Source organism: Tenrec ecaudatus, chromosome 16 (assembly GCF_050624435.1).
Source record: "Tenrec ecaudatus isolate mTenEca1 chromosome 16, mTenEca1.hap1, whole genome shotgun sequence".
In the NCBI taxonomy this organism is placed as follows: domain Eukaryota; kingdom Metazoa; phylum Chordata; class Mammalia; order Afrosoricida; family Tenrecidae; genus Tenrec; species Tenrec ecaudatus.
Genome location: NC_134545.1, coordinates 40,624,251 through 40,640,652, shown reverse-complemented (window position 1 = coordinate 40,640,652; position 16,402 = coordinate 40,624,251). Strand labels below are relative to the sequence as shown.

Genomic DNA, 16,402 nt, shown 5'->3' with positions numbered 1-16,402 from the left:
AGGGGTCACGCAAGCACGGAAAATCTATCACAGTGTGAGGTATGGGTCCTGCTTCATTTGGGTGCAGGTGAAGATCCGGTTTTTCCAGGACCATTTACTCTTCCTCACTTAATGTATTTCAGTCCTTTATCAAAAATTAAATGTCTAAGGTATTGGTTATAGTTCTGAGCATTTTGGTGTCTATATTCATTACAGATATTGGTCTATAATTTTCTATTCTAGTGATGTCTTTGCTTGGTTTCGAGTTATAGCTGCTTCATAAAATGAGTTTGGTAGTATATTGTCTATTTGTATATTGTGGAATCATTGATATAAAATTGGTATTAAGTCTTTTCTAAATGTTTGATAGAATTCCCAATGAAACTATCTGGACCAGGACTTCTTGATGTTGGGATTTTTTTTAATGACTTGATATATTTCTTCTCATGTGATAGACTTGAGATTTTCTATTTCATTGTGTGGTAATTTAGGTGAATGTATTCATTTATAGACTTAATAAGTCAGCAAACAAATATGGGCTCCATCAAAGTCCTGATTTTGAGGCTGGTTCCAAAGTCACGAGGGGGTACCTAGAAATTATTGATCAAACCAGCATGTTGAGGGAGAGAAACAACTAATTGGAATAGCGGTCACCAAAACTATCTCCTTTGGGGCCTGGATGTCAGTGTTGGACCCAATGATTATTTGGGCCTGGGCTTGTGTGCAGGCAGGTGTTAGCCTTTTGAATCCTGAGCCCACGGAGCAATGCTCACTCACTACTGAGCTGACTTTCTTCCCTAATCCATGCCCTCTTGATTCTCCACTCGCTTGAAGATGGTCAGTCTTTTCAAAGCTCTGATGAAACTCTGCCGCAATCCAACTCCCAAGAGGTCCAACCAGACCCTGGGAGGCAATCCCGCTGGCATTCAATGAGTGAGTCAGGACCTGGGACTGGAAGGCCTGTGTAGCCTCCTGGTTAAGGTCAATATTTCCCCAATTATGCTGGGGGAGCGGACTCGAACAGATCGGGAGAAGGGGAGGGTGTTATGTGCTTACCCGTGCCCTAGAGGCTGGGACCTGGTTAGGGAAGATCCTGCCAGGGAGGGACAGAATCCACCCCCTCCAGCTTCCCTGTACACCTCTTTTTGTCACTTTCTCCCTCTAGTGCCTTTGACAATTGTTTGCTTTTGTCAGAAGGCGGTCTAGAACTGAAGCTGTTGCTTTCTTTCCACAACTTCAAAAGTTCTTCTTCAGGGAGGGATTAAAAACACACTGGTACAGATAGGAACTAGAAACACAGGGAATCCAGGGTGGATGATCCAGTGGTGTGAGTGGTGATACTGGGAGGGTGGAGGGAGGATGGATTGGAAGGGGGGACCGATTACAAGGATCTACATATAACCTCCTCCCTGGGGAACGGACAACAGAAAAGTGGTTGAAGGGAGACATCAGACAGTACAAGATATGACAAAATAATTTATAAATTATCAAGGGTTCATGAGGGAGCGGGGAGTGGGGAAAGAGGGAAAAATGAGGAGCTGATGCCAGGGGCTTAGGTGGAGAGCAAATCTTTTGAGAAAGATGAGGGCAACAAATGTATAAGGGTGCTTTACACAAATGTTGTATGTATGGATTGTGATGAGTTGTATGAGCCCCTAATAAAATGATTTTAAAAACTGATTTATAAAAATTAAAATAAAATTTTAAAGCTATGTAAAAACAAGTGTAGGGGAGGGGAAATGAGAGTTCCTATGTGGTGGGTGTTAGAGGGGGGGGGGAAATGAGAGTTCCTATGTGGTGGGTGTTAGGGGGGGGGTACATGGGGCTGATATCAAGGAGCTCAAGAAGAAAGAAAATGCATTGAGACTCGTTGTGGTCGCGATTGGACAAGCTGCTTGATGAGATTGAACTATGGGTTGTTACGATGTCTGCAAGAGCTCCCAATAAGATTATTTAAAATTTAGAAAGAACAACGATGACTCCAGGGCCATGCCATCTCCTCTGGGCCTTAGTTTCACAGAAGTGGACTGCACACCCTCATCTGAGGGGCAATTCATGGGTATGAGCCGCCCACCTTTCAGTGCACAGCTGAGAGCTGAAGCATTATGCCACCGGGACTCTCCCAAATAAACAACAAAAATCACTGCCATCCAGTTAGTCTCAACTCATAGCACCCCTACAGGACAGGATAGAAGTGTCATTGGGTTTCCAAGGCTAACTCTTAACAGGACTAGAAAGTGCCTTTTTTCTCCCATAGAGTAGCTGGTGATTTCGAACTACTGCCCTTGGAATTAGCAGCCCAATATGTAACCACTATTCCACCAGGCCTCATCACATTGTATATACTTCCCTTTACATGAAATATCCAAAATACAAAAATCCAGGCAGAGAACAGACTAGTGATTATCAGAGACTGGGGAAAACTGACTGTGGAGAGTGACTGGTTAGTGAATACGGGGTACTGAAAATTCTTTGACGGTGCCGAAAATGTTTTGGAACTAGATGGTGGCAATATATTATGAATGTGCTAGGTGAATTATACACTGAATTATACACTTTAAAACAGGAAAGTTTACACTAATTTCACCTTAAAAATTTAAAGGATACATAGAAAAACACAGACTCCCATCCCCCTGCAAAACATATGCAGAAGGGTTGTGGGGAGGTGACGAACCAGTCAGAGTGTAGTGTAGCAACGATGAAACATACAATTTTCCTCTGGTTCTTGAATGCTTCTTCCCACCCCCCCGCCCCCCCCCCCCCCCACTATCATGATCCCAATTCTACCTTACATAACCAGCTTGACCTGACCGGGAGATGTACACTGACACGGATAGGAACTGGAAATGTGGGGAATCCAGGACAGATGAGCCTCTCAGGAACAGTGGTGAGAGTGGTGATATCAGGAAGGTGGAGGGAGGGTGAAGGAGAAACGGGAAACAGATGACAAGGTCTACATGTAACCTCCTCCCTAGAGGACGGACAGCAGAGAACTGGGTGAGGAAGACATTGGATGGTGTAAAATATGATAAAATAATCATTATTTATAAATTATCAAGGGTTCATGAGGGAGCGGGGAAGGGGGAGAAAATGAGGAGCTGATGCCAGGGGCTCAGGTGGAGAGTGGGTGTTTTGAGAATGATGATGGCAACATATGTACAAATGTGCTGGACACAAATGATGTATGTACGGATTATAAAAAGAGTTGCATGAGCCCCAATAAAATGATTTTTAAATAAAATCAAACGTAGGAAAAAACAAACAAACATAGGCTTTCAAATAATTATTCAAGCACGTGGCCACATAATGTCAACCAAAAGCAAACGAACACTCCCACGGAGTCGATTACAGCTCAGGGTTTCCAGCAAGGTAAGTGTTCATGGAAGCCAAGTCTCACGGTTCTCCGATGGAGCAGCTACTAGAGCAGCGGTTCTCAGCCTTCCTAATGACGCGACCCTTTCAGACAGTTCCTCATGTGGTGGTGACCCCAACCATAACATTATTTTCATTGATACTTCATCACAGTCATTTTGCTACTGTTGTGAATCGTGCAACCCCTGTGAGAGGGTCGTTCAGTCCCCAAAGGGGCCGCGACCCACAGGTTGAGAACCGCTGCACTGAAACATTCCTGGGTTGGTCCCAGATTGTGGGAGTCTTGAGGACAGCTGCAGACTCGGAATTTGATTGCTGTCTTACCTCTGCTCTATGAGTTCAATCTGACAGCACACTTGACATTGGTTTAAATCTGCTCCGACCTTCTGCTTTTCAAATTAGTCAGCAGATACAGCCTTTCTTCTAGGGCCTTCCTGGGACCCAGACCCCCCTCCCCCCCCGAGGTTGCTCGTCGTTTCCCTAGCCTCCTGATGAGAAAACCAAGAACCTGACCAGTCGCAGTGCTGCACCTTTTCTGCTTCTGCTTCTTCTCTGGATCATTGCTGTCGACTCTTGATCCTGAACAGGGAAAGGCATTCTTGCCCACCAGGAGGATGGTGCTCTTGAAGGTGCTGATCCCTGTTCTGTTTATAACGGGTTACTGTGATTCGGGCTGTGCTCAGCTGCTCTGTTTGATCCTCTAGCCTTACCTCCCACGTCTGCCTCTGCTCCCATTCATGACATTTCCTGGGATGCAAAGATCTAGAACCTAAGGACAAATCCAAGGAACCTGAGCTTTCCAGGGAGGCACCCCTAAACCAGCCTCTCCTCCAGGGAGCTTTTATGAAAAGCTAAGAAAGAAAACAGTTAAGAAAACAGAGATCTCTGACTTGGGCTCCCACCTACACACAGAAGCAACCGTACATTTGAACTTGTACACTTGCTGCAGTACAATGGCAGCTTTGTTGATAAAGCATTTTTAGGACATGCCCACTGTATTAGACAGTTCATTATAGATATGATTCTAGCAGTTTCTTCTGTCCTTAATTTCTTTTTCTTGAAAATAATTCCTTAAACAAAATTTTATTTTAAGGAGCTTCTCAGAACTTCACTCAACACCATCTATGATGGAAATGGATGCCCTCCCCTTTCCACCCACTCAGGGCTGGCAGGGTAATTGTGCTTGGTGAGCGGCCAAAAGTATGTGAGAGAAGTGAAGTCTCTCTGGTCCCGTCTCCGCGAACAGGAGTATCTCTTTGTAACCACTAATGGAACTGTGAGTACTCGTGCATAGGATCACCTTGCAGTAAAAAGTCCCATATCCCCATTTGGAGCTGTTCCCTTGCCAATTCCTGCCTCCGTGTTGGAAGGGACATGGACAAGATTGGCAGCCTCGGGCCTTAGCAGTCAGCACAGGAACTGTTCAGAATGCCCGCAGGCCTGGTGGGCAGAGCACGGAGAAGTACTAGAAAGGCAGTTGCCCTTTCTCTGAAGGCTTCCTTCCATCAGGGCAACACTTCCACGGCCATGCTTTCCTGAGCCTGGCTGAGGCCATGCCCCAGTTGGTTTCCCTTTTCCTCTGGTGCTCTCTTCCTCAGTATAGCTGTCACTTGCTAGATCATTATACTTGTTTGCTCCTCCAGGCATTGATCTGCCCATCCCTCAATCCCCAGGGTCTGGCCCAGTTGCCCAGGTCTAGGTCTGACAAACATACTAGGGGAATGGCTTCTTTTTTGTGCCTCAGTTTTCCTGTCTGTAACTGGGGAAAACAGTGCCTACCAAATAGAGTTTAAATGAAGATTAAGTTAATATATGAGCCATAGTACATATTTTTCCCTGTGAGGCGGGCATCAAGCAACTCACTCTGAGTTAGTGCACCTAGTGACATCACCTGGGAAGGTTCTCTGGTCACAGTGAATTTTTTTCATAAAAGCAGTTTCTCAAAAAAAAAAATTATGTTTGTGTTTGGATGTCCCTTGTATGTAAAGTACTTAAAGGCATGCCGGGCACATGGGAAGGGTCAAGCACTGTTATTCTTGTTACTGCTTCCTCTGAATATGACAGCTGTGCACACGGGAGTTTGACAACCCAAGGCAGAGACACGGCCCTTCCGAGAATAAGGAAGAGCTGTGTCTTGGGCACAAGTTGGTTCCACCAGGTCAGACTGTTATTCGAGCTCGGGCAAGTCTGTGGGCCAGTCACTTTATCTCTGTATTCATAATTTGGAAGCCTAGAAAATCTCCACTTTTCATTTTAGGATCTGGCATGTCCCAGAATTTCTGAGAAGCCTGTAGAAGTTTGCAATCCCCAGAACCTACATACTGCCGCTTGAGCTATGCTGAAAGAAGAGTAAAACTTTAGCAGATATAGATCGTGTCATGGAGTGAACACAATTTTAGATAATTAAAATCAGAACCATAACAACTGAAGTTCCCACACAAATGGGCTGACTTTCTGTGTAATTACCCTCATTTGTTGAAAGCACCAAAACTTGTTTTTCTCAACCATTTTACCTGCAAGTAGTTTATATATTGTATAATTCAATAGTTCGATCATTGAATCAGATCAAGGAAAATTTTACAATCAACCTACATCAATTTGTTTAGAACATTTCCCCTCCCGTGGTTAAATCACCTCCATGGTGAGGTAAGCAATCTCAATCCATTCTAGTGCCCCCTCCCCGCTCCAGTCCCCACCATTCACTCCGAGATCCCCTTACCGTCCCCATCACCCACCCCACTCCCACTACAAAGCACCAAAACTTAGTGCTGAAAATTGTGTAACACTAGAAAGAAAATGGGTTTTAGTGTTTCATCAGTCTCCCTCCACAGCCCTCTTAAGGCAAAAGTTTAGAATGGAGTTACAAACTGAATTTTGATAGAAGACAAGAAAACAAATTTACCTGGTAAAGCCATTACCAAGAGCAAAGAAGAAATGACTGGAAAAGTCGAGTTCCTTCCTAAGAGGGTGAGCAGGGTGCATGTGGAAGGGTTCACAGTGAAGGACAAAGAGGAATCAGCTCTTGACTTGACTGTTGGCCGTACCTTTCTAAATTAGGTGTATTACTTATGTGTGTGACCTTTTCCAGTAACCAAGGACTTCAAAGAGCAGCAAAACATTATTGGATATAAAATACTTTTGAATTCAAAGAGCACTGCTTCAGTAGTACCAACAGGTGGTAGCAGCTGTGGAAGAGCAACACACGGACCTCCTTCAAGGGAGCCTGCTGAAGGTCACCACGGGGCCCAGGACCAGCAGCGTCCCGGCTGCCTAGAACAGTGGCTTCCCGGGCTGCCTAGAACAGCAGCGTCCCGGGCTGCCTAGAACAGCACTTCCCAGGCTGCCTAAAACAGCGGCTTCCCGGGCTGCCTAGAACAGCAGCTTCCCGGGCTGCCTAGAACAGCAGCGTCCCGGCTGCCTAGAACAGTGGCTTCCCGGGCTGCCTAGAACAGTGGCTTCCCGGGCTGCCTAGAACAGCACTTCCCGGGCTGCCTAGAACAGCACTTCCCGGGCTGCCTAGAACAGCGGCTTCCCGGGCTGCCTAGAACAGCAGCGTCCCGGGCTGCCCACTTCTGAGCGCACACTGCAGAGGCAGTAGCGTCAATTCATTCCTGCCAAAGGCAGCATGCTTCTAAAGAGCAAGCTTTGCTCGGGGTCTCCTGGACAAGTTGATTTTCACAGAACTGCACTGCAGCCTAAGGCCCTTCCTATTCCGTTTTCTGCTCCTTTAGCCCTCTGCAAAATCAGACCTGCCTCTAGTCTGAAGGCTTGCTAACCTCCTGCTCCCTTCCCCTAGAGCTTTCACAGGATCTGCCAATAAACTTCGTGTATGTCTAATCCAGGCTTGGAAATGGATTACTTATTATTCCTTCTCTGAAGACCAGAATGGTACCTCTGTGTTAAGTTCAAGGCTTTTCCTTCTATGTATACTTGAAAAAGTTGAGACCAACCTGGATATACATATGGCTTTGTTTCATTTTCCAGTAACACTCTGATCATTTTCCATGTGATTAAATATACTTCAAAATAAGTTTATAAAATGGCTATGTAAGAATCTTATGAACAAGTCATCATTTATTCTCCTCTTTGGGAGCCTTTTGATTTGTAGTGTACATCTGTGACATGTGAAATGCTTAACATCTTTTCAGTATCTGACAAAGCTTTAAAACGCTGCTTAAGGTTTTCAGTGGCTTCTTCCTCAGAAGTGGGGAGCTGAGTCCTTCTTCGTTGTCTCTTCTTAGTCTGGAAGCCCCACTGACCCCTACTCAATCTGGTGACCCTGCTGGCATTGAAATATCAGTGACATCGCCTGTAGGCTCACAGCAAGAGGCTGGAAGAGTACCTCTTCAGTATGACAAACTGGCAGATAGTCGTTAAAGAGCCAGGACACTACTTGGAGAACTAAGGTGTGTCTCATTCAAGCCATCAGATGCCCGTGAAAGTTGGACATTGAACAAAAAAGACCACAGAAAAGCCGAGGCATTTGAGTTGTGACGTCGGAGCAGAGTATTGAAAGCACCACGGACTGCTAAAGGAACACGCAGGTCTGTATTGGCCAGAGTGCTCCTCGGAGGCAAAGATGGCAAGACTTTGCCTCATAGACTGTGTACATATTGTCAGGAGAGATCAATCCCTAGAGAAGGATCTCGTATCTGATAAACTGGGGGGTGGGGGGGAGAGGAAGACCCATGATGAGATGAATTGACACAGTGGCTTCAACAAAGGGTTCAGGCATGGAAGCAATTGTGAGGACGGTGCGGGCCGTGCAGTGTTTTGTTCCGTTGGGCATAGATTCGCTATAGGTCAGAGCTGACTCGATGGCAACTAACAGCAGCAGCAGCATTGGAACACACTTCCTCTATCTGGGAACATTTTCACATTAAGAAGTCTTGTCTTCTCAATCTAGAAGCCTTAAATTTGTTCCTCCAGACTCTCCTGCAGTTAGAATGTTAACACATGACTTTGACAAAAGCATTTAGTGGAAACCTGCATCAGAAAGAGAGCAGTGAATTGTGTGGGATTCATTCTCATCTGATAGCAGTGAGGGAGTTACTTGGTCCCAGGACATTAGTCCCTTGTCATTTTTCATCCTGCCAAGAAATTACCTTATTGATCTGATGTCCTGATCAACTGCTCCAAAATTATACACAAAGAGATAAAGCAGCCTCAGGGAAACCAAAGATAAAACAACCCAAAAGGGAGACAATAGCAGAAGTTTCTATTTATGAGACAACATGGTATAACAGATAGAGCCCAGGACTCTGTATGCAATATCGTCCTGGCTTTTCAAAGCTTGGTTCTCTCTCTTAGCTGTGTGTCTTTACCTCTGATCCACTTAATGATGAAGATAAAGGATTACAGCCTTCAGTAGGGATAGCAACTCAAGGTTAAAGAAAGCCCCAATACAACTGAATCAACAGGCAGCATAATGATACATGGAGAGAAGATTTGAAGTTGTCAAGGATCTCATCTTGCCTGGATCCACAATCAAAGCTCACGGAAGCTGCAGTCAAGAGGTCAAAAGTTGCACTGTACTGCTAACTCTTCCAAATAAGGCCTCTTTGAAAGGGTTGGAAAGAAATGATGCTGACCTTGAGGAAAAAGTGCAGCTGCACCTCCATGATAGGATCGCTGAAGACAAATGGGTGCATAAGCAAATGTGGCGAAGAAATCAGATGGTGCTCGGCTATCAAAAGAGATAGTGTCTGGGATCCTAAAGGCTCGAAGGTGAACAAGCAGCCATCTAGCTCAGAAGCAAAAAAGCCCACATGGAGGAAGCACACCAGCCAGTGCGATCACGAGGTGCCAAAGGGACCAGGTATAAGGCATCATGCAAAAAAAAAAAAGATATAAGTGTGTGTATGTGTGTGTATATATATGTATATGTATATATATATATACCATATTAGATGAAGGGAGAAGTGCAGAGTGGAGACCCAAGGCCCAAGTGTCGGCCACTGGAGATCCCCTCATAGAGGGGTTTAGGAGAGGAGATGGGTCAGTCAGGGTGCGAGGTAGTACCGATGAAGAACACAGCTTTCCCCCAGATCCTGGATGCTCCCTACCCCCATCTACCATGATCCGAATTCTACCTTGCAGGGCTGGATAGGGCAGAGGTTGTACACTGGTACATATGAGGGCTAGAGGCACAGGGAATCTTGGGTGGATGATACCTTCAGGACCAAGGGAGTGAGGGGCAATGCTGGGAGAGTGGAGGGTGAGTGGGTTGGAAAGGGGGAACTGATTACAAGGATCCACATGTGACCTCCTCCCTGGGAGAGGGACAGCAGAGAAGGGGGGGAAGGGAGACTCCGGATAGGGCAAGATATGACAAAATAACTATGTATAAATTACCAAGGGCACCTGAGGGAAGGGGGTGCGGGGAGGAAGGGGGGAAAAAAAGAGGACCTGATGCAAAGGGCTTAAGTGGAGAGCAAATGCTTTGAGAACGATTGGGGCAGGGAATGTATGGATGTGCTTTATACAATTGATGTATGTATATGTATGGATTGTGATAAGAGTTGTATGAGTCCCTAATAAAATGTAAAAAAAGAAAAGGAAAAAAAAAGAAAAGAAAATGATTAGGACAAAGAATTACAGATGTACTTTATACAATTGATGTATGTATATGTATGGATTGTGATAAGAGTTGTATGAGCCCCTAATAAAACGTTTAAAAAAAAAAAGTGCAGCTGACCCACTCCATGGTCTTCTCCATCGCTTCACATGCACGTGAAAGCTGGGCACTCAATAAGGCTCACCGGTGAAGAAACAATGCATTTGAACTATGTTGCTAGTGAAGAATACTGACAGCACAATGGACCGCCCAAAGAGCAAACACATCCATCTTGAAGAAGTACAACCGCAATGCTCCTGAGAAGCAAGTTTGGCAAGACTTTGCCTCGTACCCTTTGGCCACGTTTTCTGGAGCGATCAGTCCCTGAAGAAGGGAGTTCAAAGAAGAAGGAGATGTTTGCAGAACGGCTGCACCAATGGGCGCAAACATAACAATGGTGAGGAGGGCACAGGACTGAGCTGTTTTGTTCTGTTGTACATGTGCTTGCGAGGAGGTGGAACCGACTTGTTGGCACCTAACAACAAGATTATTGGCCTGGGGCTTTAGGACTCAACTCTTAGAGCTTCCTTTGCCACCACAATAATGCCTATGATATTAGAAAACAAACCCAAAACCCCACGGTATCTTGAGTTGTGTGAAAAACAAAAACAAAACAACTTAAGATACAAAAACAAAAACAACTGTGTAACACTCCTCACGAGAAACCAGGAATAGGGATGCATATGCATCCTGTCTGGCACCAGTAACCAGACCCACTGCCGAAAAGTTGACTTTCTGATCCATAGCAATGCTATAGGGATCCAAGAACGAGAATCTTTACCGAAACAGTCAGCCTCACATTTCTCCAGCAAAATGGCTGGTAGTTTGGCAATTCACTGCCCTGACGTTACCAGGACTTCTTAAAGAAGTGATAACCAACCCAGTGCCATTGAGTTGATTCTGACTCATCCAAAAGAGCAAACAATGCCATTGAGTTCATTTCGATTCATGGCAGAACTGTCCTTCTGGGTTTCTGAGGCTGTAAGTTTTCACGGGAGCAGAGAGCATCATCTTTCTCGGCAAGGCCACTGGATGAATCACACGGCTGACATCGTGGCTAGCAGCCTAAAGAAAAACCCACTACACGGCCAGGACTCCTGTTCAACTCATAGTAACTTAATATATGCTTTCTAAGATTTTCAGTCTTTGTGGGAGCACATGGCCTCATCTTACTCCCACAGTGCAGCTGGTGGGTTTGAACCACCTACCAAACGAGGTTAAAAGCCCAACCCATAAAGGACATAGCCACTAGGGCTCTGTGACAGTTACATAATCTACTGTCAACTTGAGGAATGGGTGGAGTCTAGCCTGTCAATCAGGTCACAATCAGATCAATAGTTCACTGGACAAACACACTCTCCCTGGGAGGCATTCCTGTTGACAAGTCAGATGGAGCCACACTGATAGAGCCAAAGCCCTGGAGCTGGAAGAGCCACGTGGAGACCCACACAAGCGCTGAGATGTTTCCACTGCCACTAGATCCATAAGATTTTCCACCCACTGGCCTGTCATCTTCTGACATTCAGCATTATTGCATGTGTTGTCTGAGTCCGAAGACTAGTATTGGACATAGGGTTTAATACCGGACTTAAGGACTTGATCTGGACCGGGCTGGGATGTTTTCTCAATATTCAATTGCTCTTGTACATAAAGCTTTCTTATACCCATGAGTGTCTCTGAATTTTTCTCTCAACTCGGACTAACAGAGGCTGCTAAAGCAGTGATCACTTACTCAGTGCCTTTGAATAGATTGTGAGAGAGGTAAAGAAATGGATAGAAATGGGTATCTTTCTAAGTTAAAGAGTTGAAAAGTGAATCTTAGGGTGTACATTTTCTCTCTCTCTCTCTCTTTACTGTAAAGGGAAATAAAAAGCAGCTCCAGGGAGTCTGATCAGCAAGTCCTTTCCGAGAGAGGTTCACACCGTCACAGCACTTGTAACGCCTTCTCCAGCCATCTGCTTGAACGTGGGCCTATAAATAGGACTTCACCTGTTCTGTGGGGCTCACCTGAAACCACAGCAAAGAACCCCAAACCTTTTCTTTCAGTATTTCCCACATCATAGTCCCCATTTTTCCCCCCATTCCTGAATTTTTAAGGGCCTAACTACCTGGATTGTAACCTGAAATAGGGAATTTGTCTTCTGATCCTCAAGTATTAAGAATTAAAAAAAAAACTCTTCACCACAATTTTAGGTTGCCATAAGTAGTAGCATCCTGCAGAATCCTGTTTAATCTGACCTTTGTGTTACTTTATAAAATAAATTAGTTTTAAGAACAGGGGAATTAAGTGGAAATGAAAGTAAACATTTTATATATTTCATACACAAAAAGGTAAATATTGGATTGTGATGAGATGTAAGAGCCCCCAATAAAAGTATTTAAATGAATTAAATAAGTTTTAATCCTCAAAAAATGTAAACATATGGTCACTAGGCCTCATGTAAAATGCAAAGTTAAACCTATATTATATTCACCCTAATTATTAGCAACCGACCTGAATTTTCAGCAAAATACCTTGCAATTTTAAATGTATCATGTCTGTTTCCATAGTGAACTAGCAGCACTAACAGTCATTTCCGTTTTGTGTTTGGAATAATTATATGCTCTGAGCTACACCTGAGAGCGCGGCTATGTCTCTGGCACTCAGGCCCTGCCTGCCGCTTCCCCTGTGCCCTCAGCATTAGGTCTAAAGGTGGGTACCACTGTCCTCCAGACACCACTTGCTCCCATCAAAGTCCCAGTTCTCAGTATCTCTGTCCACTCTTAGAATTGTATGGGAGAATAGTAAAGAAGTTTAGATGGTTTACTCCCTTTGAAAAGGTAGTAAATGCTCCAAAGATACCCTTGGGGAAAATCATCTGAGAGAGGTCAGATAGGGCAACTCTAAAAGAAACACAAATTCAAAACTTGCTTCCCCTGGATTGACGCTGACTCCTAGTGACCCGATAGGGTCGGGTAGAAATTCCTCTGAGTTTCTGAGACTCTCTACGGGAGTAGAAAGGCCCATCTGTCGTTCTTGGAGTGGATGGTGTTTCGACTGCAGACTGCAGTTCAGCCTTATGGATTTCAGCATAATGTGTAAGGACACCACCACCAGGGCTCTGGAAATAAGCAACAGGACAAGGATTTAGACCATTTACCACAAATGTCCAAAGCCTTGGTATACTTATGTTTAAACTGTAAACTCTGCATAAAAGTTTCTATAACATTAAATGATGTCTACCAAAAAAAAAAACCAAACAATTTAATCTGTCTGATCCTGGGGAACTAGTGTAGGAGGTTGTTAATAAAGCCATTGTGATGGCTTTCTTTTTGAGGTGGCAATTTGGTGAGGGTACGATTCCCAGTTATTGAAACAGTAAGCTAGGTGTAGAAGAGATGTCTCTCATGTTCAAAGAACTGAAGAAAAAACTCAGTCCATCGATGTAGCCATGGTGTCAGTCCATCTTGTTGACGGTCTTCTTTTTTCACTTGTTCTGCTACTTTATGAAACATGATGTCCTTGTCCAGGGACTGGTCTCTCTTGACAACATGACCGAAGTACATGAGTCAAAGTCTCATCATCCTGGCTTCTAAGAAGCATTCTGGTTGTACTTCTTCCGAGGCAGATTTGCTTGTTCTTTTGGCTATCCAAGGTACTTTCAATATGCTTTGCCAGCACCATTAATTCAAATGCTTCAATTTGTCTTTGGTCTTCCTTATTCAACGTCCAAACTTTCACAAAAAATATGAGGTGATTGAAAATATCATGGCCTATGTGCAGTGCACCTTAGTCCTCAAGGTAATATCCTTTCTTTTCAACACGTTACAGAGCTCTTGTGCAGCAGATTTTCCCAATGCAATGCATTCTTTGATTTCCTGACTGCTGCTTCCTGATTTTTTTGTATTATTTTACTTTATTTCATACTAGGTGGTGGGCATAAGCAATCCACCTTAATAAAGTTGACAATTAGCTTCACTTGGAACATTTTTAATAATGCATATATTTTATAAAAAGTGTCTTGGAAATTGTTCTGCACTAACTTGGAAAACTACAGTAGGAAAATAAAGGGCACAGTAAAAAGTCACGTTAAAATGACAAGAACAGCACAGGTTGGATATGGCTCGTATTTTAGTTTTCTTACTGCGTGATTAAGGTCAGTAGTAGGTTCCTTCAGCTGGCTCCACTGCTCAGGATTTAAAGAAATACCCTTTCTTCCTGGTTTCATTTCACCTTCTTGATCCAACCAATATTCTCTTTGAAGTCCCGAACACTGACATACTGCATTTCCGCAACCTGGAACATGTTATCGTCTCTGTTGCTGCTGGTCTGGCTCTGGAAGTTTCTCCAGTCTTTAACATCTACAGGTTTCTCTAGAGCTGCCTGCTTTTCCTCTTTACTTTTGTTGACTTCACCATCAGAATCCCTGCCCCTGAGCTTGAAGAAATAAGCTCCTCTGATTTGGGCATCACTCTGTCCGTGCCGCCCAACGGTCTCCTGCTTGCTTACTCATGACTGACCTGCTGCCATGATTATTGATTGTGGAACCAAGCAAGAAAAAAAATCCTTAAAAACTTCAATCTTTTCTCCATTTACCATGATGCTACCTATTGATCCAGTTGTGAGGATTTTGGTTTTCTTTAAATTGAGTTGTAATCCATACTGAAGTCTGCAATTTTTGACCTTTTTCCACCAATGCTGTTAGTCTTCATTTTCAGCAAGCAAAGGTCTGTCGTCTGTGTTTAGCACCTTAAGTTTTCCTCCAGTCCTGATGCCTCCGTCTTCATAAAGTCCAGCTTTCCTTGACTTTTGCTCAGCAGACTGAATAAGTATGGTGAGAGGATGCAACTCTGATACGTACCTTTCCTATTTTCAAACCATCCAGTGCTGCCCTCAATGTGTTCAACTACCTCGCTATTTGCGTGAGCGTAACGTCGTCTTCTGGGATTCCCGTTCTTCTCAAGGCTATCCAGTTTGTTATAAATCACAGTCCAATGACTTGACATAGTCAATAAAGCACAAGTAAACATCTTTCTGGTGTTCTTTGCTTTCTGCCGAGATCCATCTGACATCAACAATATCGCTTGTTGTTGTAATCATTGTTGGGTGATCTTCAGCCAAAATTGTACTTGCACAGGAGGGTTGCAGGGAGGAGACAAGCCAGTCAGGGTGCAGTATAGCACCAATGAAACATACAACTTTCCTCCAGTTCTTTAGTGCTTCCTCCCCCCACCCCCCAACACCAACACCACTATCATGATCCCAGTTCTACCTTACAAATCCAGCTAGACCAGAGCATGTACACTGGTACACATAAGAGCTGGAAACACAGGGAATCCAGGGCAGATAAAGCCCTCAGAATAAATAATGAGAGTAGCAATACCAGGAGGGGAAGGGGAAAGTTAGGGAGAAAGGGGGAACTGATGACAATGATCTACATATAACCCCCTCCCTGGGGGACGGACAACACAAAAGTGGGTAAAGGGAGGCATCGGTCAGTGTAAGACATGAAAAAATAATAACTTATAAATTATTAAGGGTTTGTGAGGCAGGGGGTTCAGGGGTGGGTCGAGGAGGAAATGAGCTGATACCAAGGGCTCAAGTAGAAAGCAAATGTTTTGAGAATGATAATGGCAACTAATGTACAAATGTGCTTGACACAACAGATGGATGTATGGATTCTAATAAGAGTTGTATGAGCCCCCAATAAAATTATTATTTTTAATTGTACTTTCAAATGGGTGTAATAAGTAGATGTGGTAAAAAAAGCTGATGGTGCCTGGCTATCAAAAGATATAGCGTCTGAAATCTCAAAGGCCTGAAGGTAAACAAGTGGCCATCTAGCTGAGAAGCAACAAAGCCCACATGGAAGAAGCACACCAGCCTGTGCGATCACCAGGTGTCGAAGGGATCAGGTATCAGAACAAAAAATCATATCATTGTGAATGAGGGGGGGAATGCGAGTGGAGGCCCAAAGCCCATTTGTAGGCCACTGGACATCCCCTTACAGAAGGGTCTCAGGGAGGAGATGAGCCAGTCAGGGTGTGATATGGCAACGATGAGAAATACAACTTTCCTCTAGTTCCTAAATGCTTCCTTCCCACCCACTATCATGGTCCCAATTCTCCCTTGCAAGTCTGGCTAGACCAGAGGATGTACACTGGTACAGATAGGAACTGGAAACACAAGGAATCCAGGGTGAATGATCCCTTCAGGACCAGTGGTGTGAGTGGCGATACTGGGAGGGTGGAGGGAGGGTAGGTTGGAAAGGGGGAACCGATTACAAGGATTTACATGTGACCTCCTCCCTGGGGGACAGACAACAGAAAAGTGGGTGAAGGGAGACATTGGACAGGGCAAGATATGACAAAATAATAATTTATAAATTATCAAGAGTTTATGAGGGAGTGGGGAGAGGGGAGGGAGGGGAAAAAGAGAAGCTGATGCCAGGAGCT

At 44.4% G+C, this 16,402-nt stretch overlaps 1 pseudogene; it reads right to left on the bottom strand.

Moving 5' to 3' along the window:
- Positions 1-14,031: 14,031 nt before the first annotated feature.
- On the bottom strand, positions 14,032-14,416 carry LOC142428584 (activated RNA polymerase II transcriptional coactivator p15 pseudogene; annotated as a pseudogene).
- Positions 14,417-16,402: the final 1,986 nt, after the last annotated feature.